The sequence below is a fragment of the Miniopterus schreibersii genome (assembly GCF_964146895.1).
Source record: "Miniopterus schreibersii genome assembly, chromosome: 9".
NCBI lineage: Eukaryota > Metazoa > Chordata > Mammalia > Chiroptera > Miniopteridae > Miniopterus > Miniopterus schreibersii.
The window spans coordinates 54,373,917-54,386,108 of NC_138118.1; positions in this window are offsets into that span (position 1 = coordinate 54,373,917).

The following is a 12,192-nucleotide window of genomic DNA, read 5'->3' on the forward strand; positions in this document are numbered from 1 at the left end:
TGGGGTGACTGGATAAAGAAGGTGAAGGGATTAGCTAAAGAACATATATGCATACCCCATGGACACAGACAATAGTTTGGTGAAGTCCAAGGGGGGGGGGGGGGGGAGGTGGGCAAAGGGCAGGAAAAAGAACACTTGCAATTATGTCAACATTAAAAGTTTTTAATCTTAAAAAAGTGCTCTCAAAAAGCTTGGATTTGCAATGATATGAAAAAACCTAACTGTATATTAAGTTGATGGCATAATAACAAAGACAGAAACTATTCCAATTTACTTTAAAACAGAGTAATTTCATACATCCCAAGTAGTATATGCACTAAGTAAAAATAAAAATAAAATAAATAAATAAAGGAGAATGATCATTTAAAAATTCTTAAGCTGTTTTCGCTAACTATATTTTTGATGATAGTGTTAGTAGTTTTTATTCTAATACTGATGAATAGTGTGTATTGTAGTATAAAGAAATTATGTTAGTGTCTTTGAAATCCAGGATTTTATGCATTGCAGTTGGAAACAGGAGATTAATGAGATGAAATAAAACTCTAAATTGAAATGGAAATATTAGCATAAATTTATAACTTGAGTCTTTATAAAGTAACATTTCCAAGCTCTAGTCACTGAAAAAGCCTAAAAACAATGACCAACCAATAATAACAATGACCATTCTATCTAGATTGTCATCTTTAATGAGCTCTGAACACTCTCTCTCAGTAAAAACAATTAGTCTTCCTGGGGCAAGACTGATTCAAGTCCTAGGGCAGAAAATGGGCCAGATTTCCCTGGAAACTTTTGTGATAACACAAAGCAAGAAGCTAGCAAAGAGTAGAGGTGTGTCAAATGGCCCCAGCCAGGGGCCAAAATAAAGAGTTCCCATTACACAATAGGAATAACTGAAGATTATACAGATAAAAGCTACAATGGATTGAAACACAGCAACTATGTTTAAATGCATGAACTCATAACTACTATTTGTGGAGTAGCCATGATTGGCAGATGCTATTTTTAAAACTAGTCGATAAAGGGAAGCTAAAGCATTTATCCATTCCTGGGGGTAACCATATATTGATGAAATATGAAGCAATTTTTTTTCATAGAGGTATTCATGCTAATAAAAAAAGAATAGAATTAAAATCTCTATTTTTACAACCCCAAAAGAAATAATGGATCTAAGCCATAATTATTGACTGTTAAAAATATACAAATGGTATAAATAGGCTATTATATTACAGAAATTTTTGAATAATGCTATATATTTGATAATATTAAGTAATTCTTATCAATTTTAGGTGTGTTAATCATATGATAACTTTTTAAAAAACACTGTTTAGGGATATATAGTAAAGTATTTACAGATAAAATGGTAAAGTATCTCAGATTTGCTTTAAAATGACCTGGGTATTATAGGTGAGGCCTGCATTGATAATTTCTTAAAGCTGACTGGTTGGGTTTATGACATTTATGTATAATAGATATTTTATATGATGAAAAGCTTAAAAGTATTTCTTTCCAAAACTATATACACGTACACAGAAGAGCTAAGTACAGATGGTTCTGCAAGACCCTCTAGAGCAATAATATTTACAAAATCCTTTCCTAGATATCTATCTTACACACTAGTTTTACCTTTACAACCTAAATCCATCGTTTTGACTGCAGGGACAATGAAAGCTGGCTGAGAACTATGGCATGTTTGGCTGAGTGGGAGTGGGACAACAGACTTAAATTTCCTGGAATCACTTAAAAATAGGATGAAGAACTTCCTGGAAAAAAACAGTATACATGACCTTGTCTAAAGGTAGAAAGATAAGAAACAGGGATGTGTTCATGGAGGATGCTGGATGGAGAATAATTTATTCAATTTATCAAGCTAAAATTCAAAGGTTTCCATTCAAAATTGTATCATCGGAGCAACTTTATATTATGCACCATTAAATTATGTTTTATGCTTCAGAAACATGTACCATGTAGCTTTCTTTTTTCCTAAAACAATGTGGAGAAATCAGGAGCAGGGCCAATTCAAGGGACTTTATTTTAAAGCCAGTTGGATATGTGTACAAATATGTTTCTATCTTCCCTAAGATAACCAAAGGTTAATTTAAATTACTTTATATATAATAAACAAGGTTGAAAAAGAGATTTCATGGTTAAGTAGAAACAAATTATTATTAAAATCATACAGAATTTAGTTTTATTCAAACAACTAAAATGTCAGTATATAAAGACTCTGAATTCAGAAAGTTGTATTGTTTCAAGGCCTTAACGAGTTTTTAATTGTTTCTTACGTAGCATTAATTAAAATAAATTGTTATATACTTAGTTTGCTTTTTAATAGTTTATAAAGCTTTCAGAAAACTATATCTATTCTTGATAATTGGGAAAAATTGCACATATGTATAATTCGCATTGTAGATTTTTAATTTTTTGTCTTGATTGTAGAAAACTAAAAAATAATTATTTAAAAGTGTTTTAAAAGAAAGGGAAGGGCAAAAGAAAAGGCAAAGAAAGAAGGGATGATGATAGAAAGAAAGGTTATGATAGAAGAATACTCTAACCTATAGCTCTACAATTTCACTTGAGTAGCTCTTTTTTGAAGGAGAGAAACATAAGCTTTATGTATGTCCAACAAGACATAACGATACCCTGAAAAATAAGGACACTCTACTAGGCAACGGAATAGAATAACTAACGTTACAACATAAACAGTTTTAGATTTCAACGATGCATTCTAGCTTTTTTTAATAATGTATACTTTGAAAGTCTGCACTGTTAGTGATTGATCATAAAGGCATTGGGATTAGTATACTTAAAGTGGAGGGAGGGGTATGAGCTCATGTGCACATCAAATGGTTACTGCTTATTACCTGGCTTTGAAGAGTCTAAATGTCTCTCCATACCTAAAATTCTAATTAGAGTTTAGTTATTACAAAATTTATGGTTTAAAAACAGATAAATTTAAAATATTAACATTTACTTCCCATCTAAGGCTATTGGAAAGTCTCATGCCTGTACACATGCAAAATAAGTTCTCATTCCTTTCATACTTTTCTTGTGCTAGAAATGCCTATTTCTAAAAAAAAAAAAAAAAAAAAAAGTCCTGTAGTTTAGATATAAAACTATTTTGAACATTACCTAGAGCAGCAAGATATTAATTACCTCTTCAGGGTATTAACTATCTCCGCATTGATCAGTTAATATAAAACCAGGCTAAGATCATGACTATATCACCAAATGAACATAGTCACACAAAAATTAACCAAATTAACAATTTATTAATGGATTTAATGAATGAATAAAGGTAATCAATGTACCATTAACTAAAAGTCCAGATAAGAAGATCATCCATGACTAACTGTTGGTTGCCTAAACATAGAGGCTGCCTGAATTTAGACAGATATTTACATTATATTGAAGAGACACATTAAAATATTGAATGTTATCAACTGGATCTCAATACTTTGCCATCCTAAATTGGAAAATCAGATTACTATAGAATTCTTGAACTTTGAAAACAGTTAAATGCATTTACTGATAGTATAACCAAAAGCACACAATATAATCCAGCTGGTAATTTAGAAAAATATATTACATACAAGAGTTTGCTAACAAAATACCATTAGAGTCCATGTTTTCTGCTGCATTGATGGGACAAATGGTGATGGATTTATTCTATGTTGACAGACGGGAAAGAAATCAGATTGACACATTGTTTTATTTTTGCATACACTGCTAAGTTTAGTTGTAAGCTAATTATATGTGAAATATGGTGTGTCTGTTGATGTATGAGCCTTGATATTTCTTGATTTTTAATCAAAGAAATAATTTAAGGTATATTTCCATGCAGTATTCGTCCAATAACTGATGTCCACTGGGGGGAATGAAAGAGAGCAGGTCTGGGGGCTGCAGGGATCAAGACATCAGTTTTTGGTCCTGCTACAGATCTGGTATCATCCTGCCACCTAGTGGTTATTTTCTCACACGTGATTTGGCAATATTCACACTTGGGTGTGTTATGTCTACACCTGCAAAGGAAACTGATGCTTGGAATGGCCTGCGGAAGCTAGGTAAGTCACTTTCTACAATGTGAAGAAATAAATTATCCAGGTTTTAAAAGATAAAACGCAAATGCTCCTATATTGATGTGAGGCCCTTCACAATCTGGTCTCTCTCTGCCCGCTGTCCAACTTACCCCATTCCTACCCTCCTCCATAAAGACCAACTTGCTGTTACCCAAATGCCCTGTATTCTCTCATGAGCTTCTCTGGAGGCATAATTCCCTCACTCATTTGACTACACTGAACATTCCTACATTTTTACACTTGATAATTATGTCCCCAAGAAGCCTGCACTGACTCCCAGTCAATTTGCTGTGTGGAACTTTGTCATATAACTAATCTCATCCCAAGTGTCCTTTTCCATACTTGATTTACCTTTTAAAGGTAAGTTCTTTGAAGGCAAGGATTTTTACCTTGATACCTTTGGATTACCTCAGCACTTACTGTGCCTCTGGCCTATAAATATATGATGTATGCATTGATGTGTGCAACCCTTGGGAAGAGGTGTTTAATTGCTAATTTAGCACAATTATTGTCATAGAAAAATAAAGCAAACATTTATTGTAAAATGATTTTCCAACATGGTCCTCTAATGCTTCAGAACCAGATTTATCAGTGTTTCCACATGATTTAAGTACATTCATGAAAATTTTTTGGCAAATTTGTATCCTTGGCCTTACAAGAAATGAAATCTTGATAGTGCTAGAAATTTTTTCTAAGATTCATTGTAAAAGAAAATCTAAAGAAATTATAAATATCATTTCAAGTTTCATTCTGCCTGAAAGGGTGAAATGAAAAATAAAACTGGAAAGTATATATACATTACTTGAGAAATAAGATTCCCAGGATTAGTCTTCAAATGTGAAAAACCTTTAATCTCAAATGTGCAATATAAATTTTCATGGTGGTCAGAAAAGTAATTATATAAAGCCACCACCTTTCACTTGATTTAGCTCATCCTGGCCTATCTTCAAGCCACACCTGCTTGCTGTACCAACCAAAATAAACATTTACTCATTTTTGTATTACATAACTGAAATAGTTTGGTAGAGTCGGCTTAGATTTTTCTTTCATTACCTGCTGAGTTTACAGCTAAATTCTGGTTTAGAAATGTTATTGCCCAAAGATATATGATAAAAGATAAAGTTTGACGCCCAAAGTTTACGTGTGGAGTTTGCAAAACTATTGGTTATGAAACAAAATCACTCTTACGTGTAGATGAGACATTTGATATGGAGAAGTATTAACAGCAAAGGCTTAAAGGGCTGTGATAAATGATTTTGTGTGGCACTCTTTAGCAGGTAACTGAGTACAATCCATCATCAAAATGTTCTATGTGAGAGTTCACCTGACTCATTTCTCATGTCTTAGATGACTGTTTGGCAGATAACTTTGATAAATTTAGAATAAACCAAATACCTGCTGTGATAATTTTGTTTAACCAGTTTCAAAAGGGACAAAGAACAGAACTGTATGAATTATTATAAAGCACCATGTATGTCACAGTATATATGTGAAATCTTAGCATATTGGCCTCAGTGTGCTTTTGAGGACATAAAATCCAAAGCAATGAAGTGTCATCTCTTAGAAGGGAATTTATTTTAAATATGAATGTAAAGTTGTCTTAAATTTAATGGAAATCAAATAAACCAAAATTTCCCTAAATAGGAACAAATTCTATCTATTGTTCCCTCCTTTTACATCAGATAGATGTTTGGTTATTTTTTATTGCTAGGTTAATTCTGAATTTTAAAACCTAAGAAAAGCTTGACTGACATCATGCAAACCCAACAAGCCTTTCGCTCTGTCTAGAGAAGTAGTTTCCAAACCTGGATTATTAATATGTCCTGGGAGTTTTCTAAATATATAGATTCCTTGATCCCAGACAAGACCTACAGAAATAGAATCTCTGAGGGTGAAGCCTGTAATCTATTTTAAAAGCTTTCCAAGTGATTCCTACATATGGTCATTTAGACAAGTGAATAAACTGATGGATGTTTGAGAAGAATGGGTTCTCAAATAATGGTCCTCAGAGCAATAGTGTCAGTATCACCTGGCAACTTGTTAGAAAAGCAAATTATCAGACCTACTAAATCAGAAATTCTGGGGGTGGGGCCCAGAAATCTGTACTTTAACAAGCCCTCTAGGTTATGGTCAATCATGCTGACGGTAATGTTTGAGAAACACTGGTTCTGAAAAACAAGTTGAAAATGTATTTAATGCATTACCATTAAATGCTGTTTTGAAAAAAGTAAACAAGCTAAGATCCCTCCCTAACTTTATCGAGGGCACAATATAAGCAATTTGATAATGTCTTTGTGATTTCTTTTTATGATTTAATTTTTTAAATATTAATTTATTGATTTTAGAGAGAGAGGGGAAGAGGGAGAGATAGAGAGACATCAACTTATTGTTCCACTTATTTTGGCATTCATTGGTTGCTTCTTGTATGTGCCCTGACCAGGGACTAAACCTGCAACCTTCGTGCAACCTTGGAATAATGGGATGATGCTCTAACCAACTGAATTACCCAGCCAGGGCTCTTTTTATGATTTTAAGCAAGTTGTTTACTTATTAATATGTCCATTTATAACCATTATTTATTTTCTGTAGATTTCCATTATCGATACTATATACAATGGGTTAAGTTTAAACACCTTTTGTAAAAGGACTGTATTAAAATACCTTTTCATGAATTTTTCAACTTTCCTCTTTTTGCTGAAATCACAGAATTTAGAGGGACCACTAGAGGTGATAATTTTGCCTTGTTTCATAGACTAACCAAATGAGAAGCAAAATTACACTTTGAAAATTGAGCAGTCTTGCCCATGATAATAGAACCCTAGGTAGTTACACAGCTGTCCCAAATATTATATTGTAGTCAGATCACTGTGAGATAGACATTATCATTATAACATAAATGTAGGAAATGAAGTAAATGACTTTTTGATAGACACTCATCTGGCAAATATTTAGGCTCAGGTTACAAAACCAGATACTATCAATTCCAACCCCATGCTCTTTACATTAGATCCCACTGTCTAGTCTAATGAAAATACACAGTAGGTATTCAAAATATATTTGTTTCACTGAACTGAAAAAAATAGCCTTATTTCCAAGACAAAGAAAAGCAAGTCCTTGATTTTTTAGCCTATGAATTCCCTCTGGACAAAGATATCTTAAGAAATAGCACTTGGAATTCCTAGCCATGAGCATAAAATAAGAAAACCAATTTATCTGCATTGAGAAGACTGATTTATGGAGGTACACAAATGAACTAAAATTCTAAAGAATTCAGTATGGTGCTGGAGAGTATCCAGGGTTAATTGTTTTCCAGCATCAAAAGCTTGAATTCACTATTCTTCAGGCTATAAAACAAATTAGTACTACCACAATCTCAAGAACTCATGTTTTTAAATACCCCATCAACATTGTCAATGAGTCATGTATTTTTCTAGGCATCAGATTTCAGCTGAACTATTGATCATTATGAATTTTTGTGTAATAAGTATGAATTGCTCCACAACATTCAAAATGTCAGACACCTCACATTTCTTTATTTTCAATCAAACCAAAACTGGACTCCAGCTGCCAGTTGTCATAGTTGACAAGGCTAATATCAATCTGTTCAGACTCTGAAGTTCACACCGAAGTTCAGTAAAATGAAGCCTTGCCCCCACCACTCCATACATGTTTCTTCATGTTGGTCACTGGAGCCATTGGCCTTTGCTCAGGCCTGAGGGATGATCAGATGATAGCCACTTTGCATTCCTTTAGTCAGTTCCAGGTCATTCTATGGGGACTTTTCAAAGTCCCTCAAACCAGGGAAGCTTTTCAAGGGCCTCTGAATTATGGTTCTCAGCACAGTCTTCTCAAGGACCCACACATTTCAATGATTCAAGAACAAATTCTCAAAATTTCAGAAGATTCCATCTCTCCTGTCTCAGGTATCCTAGTCTCAGGAAACTCAATTGTTTGTGACAGGGTATTTGTCCAAACCTCAAAACAAAAGTGTCTCTCCTCCCTCCCTCTCTCACTCTTCCCAGCACCCAACTCATTTGCTTAATGGACCAATACTTCACACCTCCTAAACAAAAGAACATGTGGATGAGGTATTCTCCTGATTTTCCTCTCATGTTTTATGGAAAACTTTTCTTTCTCTAAAATTCCAAAAAGCCATTTACTTTCCTTGGAGCACGGAGAGCCCAGATCTTACAAATGTAATTCTTGCCACTCTGGTGAGTCTATAGCAAGTATTACTATTAATAATGATGATAATAATAATCAGTTAAACATAAAAAGTACAATAATTCAATATATTACTGTGCATATAAATCACTTAACTTCCCAGAAGCTCTGTGCAGTCTAGAAGAATTATGAAAGGATACAAGAGCCTTCTTTCATTATTTTTCTAATTAACCTTAAAGATCACTTCAACTTCTTTCCATAGAGAAGTTCATGAAAAAAACAAACTGAATTTACAGAAGACCTATTTATCTTCAGTGACATCTCTTATCATAAGTAAAGTACAAAAACTATATGTATGGGTCCACCACACACACACTCACACACATCTTGTAGACTCCATACATCACTCATGGACACTTTATATTGTTAGTGTTGGTAGCTAGATATGAAGAAAGCAAGGGAGCAAAGGAAATCAGACATCAAGCATAATAAACAAGAGAGCTGAACTGGACACTAGGCCTGCTTCACTATGAAGCTGCAGCATTCATAGGTTCCCCAGGGAACTGCTGCATCTTCCACCCTCTGGACCTAATCCCTGAAGTGGGCAGGAATGATTATTACCAGTCATTAGCCAGGATTACCGAGATAAAGATAAAACAATAAAGGGCAAGGTAAGAGCATATCCAGTAGGGGCCAAGATGGCACAGGGGAAGGACCTTCTGCTGAGGCATGTCCAGTAGAAGCCAGGATGGTGACCATAAGGGGGAAGTGACTAGCCTGGGAAAAGAATCAGATTGCATAAGGAACACAGAACCCTGGAAGATCTAGGAAATGGATTGGTTCCAAGAAGGAACCAGCACAAGCCTGGGAAGGATTAGGATATTGATTGGTTAGTTTAAAAGAGCACCTGGTTCTTTCGAAGCCCATGATAACACAATCAGAGGCTAACAAAGGCAAGGCCTGTCTCTCTCTCTCTTTCTCTCTCTCTCTCCCTCTCCCTTTCTGTAACATCCATTCATGCATTTGTGCATTCGCATGTAACAGCCATGTGGGCCTAGCAGCCATGCAGGTCCCAACTGCCATGTTAGCTCCAAGTGCCTGGGTACAGCAACGCAGTGGCCATGGAAGCTCAGCCAGAGACAGAGACTAAGTTAGCCATCCAGGGACAAAGGCTGAACTGGACTAAGCTTTGACATAGACTGAACCATTGGCACAGAATTTCTAGACCTTAGTTTTTCTTCTGGCTTGATAAAGACAAGGCTGGACTTCTTCATAGCTGAACAGTGCTGAACCTGGAATAGTCTTTTGTGTTAGCTCCACCTTCAATAAATCTTACCACCATACCTTATCCTCCCATTCCTAGTCCCAAAAATGCTTTTCTTGTGACACTGCCAGGACCTCATTTCCACTGGCAACAACATGACAAGCACTCTAAAGGTGAGGGTTGAGGAGAGGGATTCATCCTGGTGTAAATATACTAGCAAAGCTGATTATTTAGGCAAATTATTTAGGCAAATTGAAGACTGGCCTTAGTAGCTAATTAGGTATGCAGAATTAAGAAAGTAAAGGTAATGGAGGAGTCAAGTTCACTTTGGACATAGTGAGTTCAATGCCTCTGAGACATGCAAACTTCCTGGGGACCAATCATCACATAGAAATTCCCAATAGAAAGATATTTAAGTCTGGAACTCAGGAGGAGAGAGGTCTGAGCATTAAAATTTCAGCTTTGTACCAAAATTTCCAGCTTCAAGCATCAGGAACTTTAAATTGCCTTTTTATTGTAATTATTTTAATCACTTTATTGCTAAAGCCTTATCTCTCCTTGCATTCTACTAATCCCCAGAATTTAAATTCCTGTGCCCTCTTTTCCAGTGTACAGTATCTATCTTTGGATGTATTAGGGGTACAGGGGGAGGAGGCAACTTGCTGTTAAAAACAAATGCTGAGAGATTTCAAAGTTTTAAATAAACTCCAGCAGCTCTGAGACCTTTTGGTTGTAAGTAAGTTGAAAAAAAAAACAACAAACATTCGGTATTTTATGGTCTTAAGAAAAATCCCAGGGGTCCAGAGACCAAATTTTATGGAGCTAATAGGAAAAAGGCTCAGTTGATCCAGCTGATGTAAGTAAGTCATCTTGAATCATCAAAGATAGTTTAATCTTAGTAGTTGCCACTCCCCTCATTGTTTCTCCCAGTTTTCTTCAATCAATGAAACCATCCTATATTTAATCTATTAATCTACAAAATGTTTTCTTTAGCAATGCCTCAGCTGAAATTTACCAAATCCACCCTTTTTTCTACAAACCCAATCTACCAGCACTAGTTTAGACCTCCCTGGCAGTCGATAGTCATCATGTCTTCCTGCCTAGTGTTTAGAGTCAGACAAGCCTTGTTATGAATTCTGGCTTTCCTCATGATCCCTGCACTCCAGCCCCTACCCTACTTACTATCTGGGAAAACTTGGGCAAATTATTTAGCCTCTCTGAGAATCTGTTTCCTTAGGTGTAACATGGGGGTGATGTGATTATACCTATTTCATGGGACTGTGAGGATTAACTGGTAATGTATATTAAAGTACTTTTCACCTTGATGGAAAAATATAATGGCTGGGACATCATAAACACAAACTTTTTATTCCTATTTTCTTTTTTGTGCCTTCCTTCCTTCTGCCCCCTTTTCACTATTCCCTCCTTCCCTGGACTATGCCTTTATTCCCTCTCCCTCCATGCCCCTCCCCATTTTTCCTTCCTTCCCCTTCCAATTCTCCCCCTGCAATTGTGTTAGGTGTCTTTCTATATAATAAAGGCCCACCCATAACCCTCCTTGTTTAAATTTTCCAAGTTCTCCCTGGTGTAAAGATAAATATCCAACTCCTTGAGTCTTGATTCTCAATGTAACTCTTCAGGAGCATGGTAGGTGCAAGAATAACGTCAGCAAAACTGCCCTGTGTGGTGCAGCTACTACATGTAACCCTGGAGGGAAATACTAGAGATACTCATTTATCATCAGCATCGGCATCATGCAAGGAAGACATCATTACCATGTTTTATAAGCAAGGAACCAAAGAGTAATGGAAGGCTACTAAGTTTCCCCAAATGACACAGCCACTAGGTGGCAGATGCCAGTTCACTGTGACTCCAAAGTCTGTTTATTGTGATGACTATGCTGCCTCCTTGCACTCTGCCAACACACGTATGTTCCAATTCTGCACCTTTGTACTTGACATTTTTTACACCTGGGATGCCCTTCATTCCATGATCTACATGGGAAACTGAATCTCACGTTTCTCCGCCAGCTCAAATGTCATCTCTTTTCTGAAGCATTTTTGATGCCCAAAGGCAGAGAGAGCAGTTTTGTCTTCCCTGAGCCAAGAGCACATGCTATATAACTGTCTATATAAATAACTATTAAAGCACCAGTAAACCGTGAAATCCTCAAGGGCAGAAACTATTTTATTCATCTCTGCACCACAGTACCTATCACAGAGCTTACTATGTGTTAGGGTTTCACTGAATCTTTCTAAATCTTTTACACACTCTCTCCTTTCCCCTATTTCATGCAGTCCTCCATAACTATCTTCTCTCTACATGTTAGCATGCCGCAGCGCTAGGTCCGCGAACTTCTTTTCACTTATACACTTGCTCCTTAGATTATTTCAACCAGTCCCTTGACTCTAAACACTATCTAAATGCTGATGCTTATATTAGTGTGAAATTCACATTCTCATACTCATATATTCAACTATGAATTTATTAATATATATCATAATTAAAATACATAAAACTGAGCTCTCTGTCTTTCCACGATTTATTCCTCCCACTGTTTTACCATCTGCAGTAATGGCAACTTCATCCTTCCAGTTCTGGTGTCGGGTCGTCTCTGATACTTGATGTTCTCTAAAAGCCAACGTCCAACCCATCAGGAAATCCTATTGGTTTATACCATGAAATAGA